The sequence below is a fragment of the Megascapheus bottae genome, chromosome 16, assembly GCF_031878675.1.
Source record: "Megascapheus bottae isolate mThoBot1 chromosome 16, mThoBot2.hap1, whole genome shotgun sequence".
NCBI lineage: Eukaryota > Metazoa > Chordata > Mammalia > Rodentia > Geomyidae > Megascapheus > Megascapheus bottae.
Window position 1 is genome coordinate 21,914,953 of NC_143524.1, and position 5,085 is coordinate 21,920,037.

Genomic DNA, 5,085 nt, shown 5'->3' on the forward strand with positions numbered 1-5,085 from the left:
TCAAGAAAATTTCATTCAGGGGCCAGGAGTTTGGCCTATTGGTAGAGTACTTGCCTACCATGCATGAAGACCTGGGTTCAATTCCTCGGTATCACATACATAACAAAAAGCCAGAAGTGGTGCTGTGGCTCAAGTGGTAGAACTCTAGCCTTGAGGACAGTGCTTAGGCCCTGAGCTCAAACCCAGGACTGGCAAAAAACAAATAAATAAATAAAATAAATAAAAAACAACAACAAACCTCTTGAGTACATGAAAAATGTTAGTTTTTTTTTTTTTTCCTCCTAGGGCTCTCTATTTCTACAGTGTTTCTAATTAAGAAAAAAGATATGCTTTTGCATTACTGAAAATAATTAACATTTGTACAGTTAATACTTGAGGATCACAAAGCAATGTCATGAACATTAATTAGAGTGTTACACATAGCTAGAAGGTAATCACAGAATCAAAAGAAATGTGGGTAGCTCCAGGGAGGTTTGGCATGGTAGACCAAGATGGCTCACTGGTATAATTATTTAAAATTTCAGAGACCTCCACAGAAATGGAGACAAAGGTGAATAAATGTAGCAGTGGTACTCACTGGACATAACTATAACTATACAACTTATGGGTAAGGATAGGGGTGGGAAAACTCGGAGAGTGGGAAGGAAGGGGAGACGTCCAAAAAGAAATGTAATCTTTACCTGACTTATGTAACTGGAACCTCTCAGTATATCACCATTATAATAACCACAAAACTTTTAAAAATGAAACCTCCATTAAGTAGAATGAAGTTATATTTGACTTAAAATTTTCAGCTGTATTATAGTATGAAGGTTATTTTAATGTATTTCATCTCTTTTTTTTTTTTGACAGTCCTGGGCTTGAGCTAAGGGCCTGAGCACTGTCCTTGGACTTTCTCAAGGCTAGAACTCTACCACTTGAGCCTCAGCACCACTTTCGGCTTTTTCTATATATGTGGTACCAAGGAATTGAACCCGGGTCTTCGTGCATGCTAGGCAAGCACTTTAACCACTAGGCCAAATTCCCGGCCAATGTATTTCATCTTTCTAGACCAACTTGCCTTCCAACACCTATCTATTCACTACCCTAAATCTTACTGGGGTCTGAAAATACAAAATCCAAAGTATAACATTGCCAGAATATGCTATGAGAAGAGAACAAACAAAACCAAATTTTATCCTCTCTCACAAGCTTGAGAAGCAGCCCAGAAAATACGAAGCAACTCATTCAGCATAGTGAGGAGAAAGGTAAGACTGCTAGGTCTCTCATGTTTAACTCCATAGAGTAACCCTCTCCTTTTAGAATTCAGCTTAAGTCCTATTTCCTCCCAGGATGCTTCCTCCAACCTCACCAGTATCTACACCTTTTAGACATTTAGTACTTATCATTGCCTTAAATTGGATTCAAAATAGGTTCATTTGAATAGATATACAAATATAAAAATATTGGAAGGGAGACAGAGCTGCTTACAGGGATCTACAATGAAAGCTGAGCCTCAGCAGCATTATGAAATTAGTATTAGGAATAACAGAGGAAGAAGCTACTTCTGTCTGAGAGGAAGCTGATAAAACCTTCCCAGAAAAGATGGTATGTGAGCAAAGGGCCTGGATGATGGAGTACTTCCTGTAAACCCAGTTTCTCTAAGCTCCATAGGTTGGATGATCCAGGTCTGAGGGAGGCCTAGGAAAAAACACAAGACCCTGCCAAATAACTAAAACAATACAGGAGGGGATGGTTCAATTGGTAGAGAACCTACCTAACAATTGCCAGGACCTGAATTCAAACTCCACTACTACTAAAGGAAAAAATTACAGTGAGCCAGTCATTGAAAGGAAAATCTTACTCATCTTTGTATGCAGAAGGAGGCTGGGATTACTGGCATGAGTAATCCTAACTACTCAAGAGGCTGAGATGTAAGGCTCATGGTTCAAAGCCAGCCCAGGAAGGATCTGGGCTGAGACCCAATCTCTAATTAGCCACCAAAAAGCCAGACGTGGAGCTGTGGCTTAAGTGATAAAGCCTCATCCTAGAGTGAAAAAGCCCAGGGTTGGCACCCAGGCTCTGAATTTAAGCTCCAGTACCCATACAAAAATGAATGAATGAGCAGAGCACGGTGGCCCACTCAGGCCTGTAATTCTAGCTACTCAGGAGGCTGTGATCTGAGGATCGCGGCTCAAAGCCAGCCTGGGCCAGGAAAGTTCTTTAGACTCTTATTCCCAATGAACTACTCAGAAAAAAAACGCCTGAAGTGGTGCCATAGTTCAAGTGGGAGAGTGCTAGCCTTGACAACAAAGAGGCCCTGGGACAGCGACCAGGGTCTGAGTTCAAGCCCCAGGGCCAGCAAAAAATAATTTAAAAAAAAAATGAAACGAATGAATAAACAAGTGTAGTGGGAATGAGAAAGAGGTGAAGAGCAGAAGGCAATGGTGATGGGAAGGTGAGTGAGGCCAGGTGAAAAGAAAGTGTTCCTTTGTATATTTTTAAAATTCTTCACCTCGATTCTGAAGTTCTCGAGAGTCAGAACCAGCCACCATCTCCACCAACGCGCCCTGTCTAAAATCACCCTCTACACAAATGCCCAGTAAGTTACGTATTGCCAGTGATGACTCCGGGCGTCGGGGAGGACTGCACATGGGATCCAAGAGAGAAGCCGAGTCCGATTCTGCCTCTTGGCTGGCTGGGTGACTTGGGTGTTCTCTGAAGGGATGGATCAAGCCGAGATGGTGCCTAACCTAGTCTGGCACACCACTGTCATCCTTTCTACAATGAAAGATGCTTTGGGGGTGCAGCCACAGGCCCTTTAATTGCTCATTCATTCGTTATTTCCCTATCACCAACCCCGGCCGTGCCCGGAGTGGAGCCCCAGGGTGGGCGCTGCCCGCGGACCCGGGAGAGCCCCCGCAGAAGGGGGCAGGCCTCGTCCCGGCGCCGGGCTTCCGTTGTAAACAACTGTTGGGGCCGGCGAGGGAGCGGCGGGCCCGGGAGTGGGCGCCAGGACGGCGGCCTGGAGAATGGGCCTCAGTCCGGCCCGCCTTCGGCCCCAGCCCCAGCCTCGCCATCTCCTCCTCCCGACCTCACCCGACCCCAACCCGGCGGAAAGCGGCCCCGAAATGCCCTTGTTTCCGACCTCGCGCCTCCCGGGCGGGCCCCGCCGGTTCCGCTCGCCTCACCTGCCGCGGAGTCGGCGTTCACTCAGAGCCGCTCCCGCCGCGAGTCGGGCGGGGCGGGAGGCGTGGCGGGGTCGGGAGCGGCGCGCGGCGGGCCGGCCCGGGCCGGCTTAACCACCGACGCTGTGAAGTCTCGCCAGGATGCTAGAGGTCCTCTCTGCCCGACTAGAATGGGCAGTGGACCGGCCGCTCCTCAGTGTCGGGAAAGGGAGGCTGCTGTTAGTCCCGCAGCTCTCGCCCACCTCAGGGCAGCGCCATGTTGTCGTACGGACTCTCGGCGGCTCTGGTGCCAGCTTGCGCAGGGACCCCACAAGCGGTGGCTCAGAGCGGGCGTCACTGCACGTCCGCGAGGAAAGGCGGGAAGTGGCTCGGTGCCGGCTGAGGGGCTCCGCGGGCGGTGGGCCCGGAGCCTCCGGAGCCTCCGGACCCACGCTGGGAGGCGCCATGTTTCAGTACGGAAAGGCGAAGGCGCGGGGGGCGGGCGACTTGGACGGGCGGGTGAGGACGGTGCGCTGGGACCTCAAGTGTCGGGAAGGGACAGGAGAAGGCCTCGGAACCACCGCGCTGAAACTTCCCTGCCCGGGTTTGGAAACGTCCTATTCCATCATCTTTGTAGGCCTTGCGGGGTTTATTCCCTTAACTTCACTTTGGCCGGGAAGAACCACGCCCACCACTCGGAGGGCCGGAGCCCGAGTCATCCCTTCTGCTCGCCCGGACAAAGAACTGCCGGGCGGCTCAGGACAGCGTTGGCGGGGCGGGGCGGGGCGGGGCGGGGCGGGCGTGGGGGGTTCCTTTTCCCCCTCAATGCATTACGAGATGTGGTCCGAGGCCGGAGGAGCTGGTCTGTGGATTGCTGCTCCAGGAAAACGTGATGCGCTTGGCTTGCAAGCACACTGCACAGATAGGAATGTTTTGTTATCTTGTCCGATCGAAAATAATAAAAGACATGTGAGTCTTAGTTGCTCTCTTGAAAAACATGTTTCAGAGCTGAGCATTAAGGATGCACGACTTAGAATGAAAGCAGGAAGTCTCTGTAGCCTATAAAACGTGAACGAAAACAAAGCGGATGCAACTAACGTTTCCAAACTAAGTCACATGGAGTTCCTCCTATAGGATTGAAGAAGCCTGGGTGCACATTGTTTCTCCAAGAAGAAGAAAAAAGCTTTAGGAGAAAAAAAATTCATATATTCAATTAACTGAATTTGTTAGAATTCACAAAGAAAATAGTGAGCTGACTTCTGAGTGCAGAGTCCTGTTTCTCAAAATGAGAAGCAGGGATTCTAAGGCCATCATGTGTCAAGATCTAAGGATCATGATTCAAAAGCCAGGCCAGGACAACAAGTCCATGAAACTCTTATCTTCAATTAACCACAAGAAAACAAACTGGCACGGTAGCTCCAAGAGGTAGTTGTAGAGCACTAGCCTTCATGACAAAAACAAAAAAAAAAACCACACACACAATAAAACCTTAGATGAATCTAATGTGTGGCAGGGTAGAACCTCTTCATTCATGCCCCTAGTAATATCAGCTACTTGTTGAACGTGTTTTTTTTTTTTTTTTTGATTGGTCATAGGGCTTGAACTCCGGGTTTGGATGTTCTCCCTGAGCTATTTTGCTTAAGACGAGCACTCTATCATGGTAAGCCAGAGCATCTACCCCAGGTTTGCTGGAGATGAGTTTCACACTTTCCTGCCCACACTTGTTTCCAATTGCAAAGCTCATATCTAGGGTTATACAGATGAGCCACTGGCACCCAGCTTCCTAGAAAGATCTTCCATCACCATATTTTACTTGGTAAGGACACTAGCTATCTTTTGATATATTTTACAAACTATTTAAATATTGTTGTACCCGAATTCCTAGGACCCTGAAAGAACCACCAGAGGCCGAGGTCAGAGCAAAGAGGAAAGGGTCGTT

At 48.5% G+C, this 5,085-nt stretch overlaps 1 protein-coding gene across 1 annotated transcript in view; it reads right to left on the reverse strand.

The window, feature by feature from the left end:
- Nucleotides 1–3,171, reverse strand: part of Tcp11l1 (t-complex 11 like 1) — a 29,009-nt gene extending 25,838 nt beyond the window's left edge. Inside the window, exons 1-2 of the mRNA XM_090347920.1 lie at nucleotides 3,128–3,171; nucleotides 2,495–2,760 (exon numbers count right to left, since the gene is read on the reverse strand). The gene's annotated coding sequence lies outside the window, so the exon portion shown is untranslated. The remainder of the gene's footprint in view (nucleotides 1–2,494; nucleotides 2,761–3,127) is intronic.
- Between the last annotated feature and the right edge of the window lie 1,914 nt (nucleotides 3,172–5,085).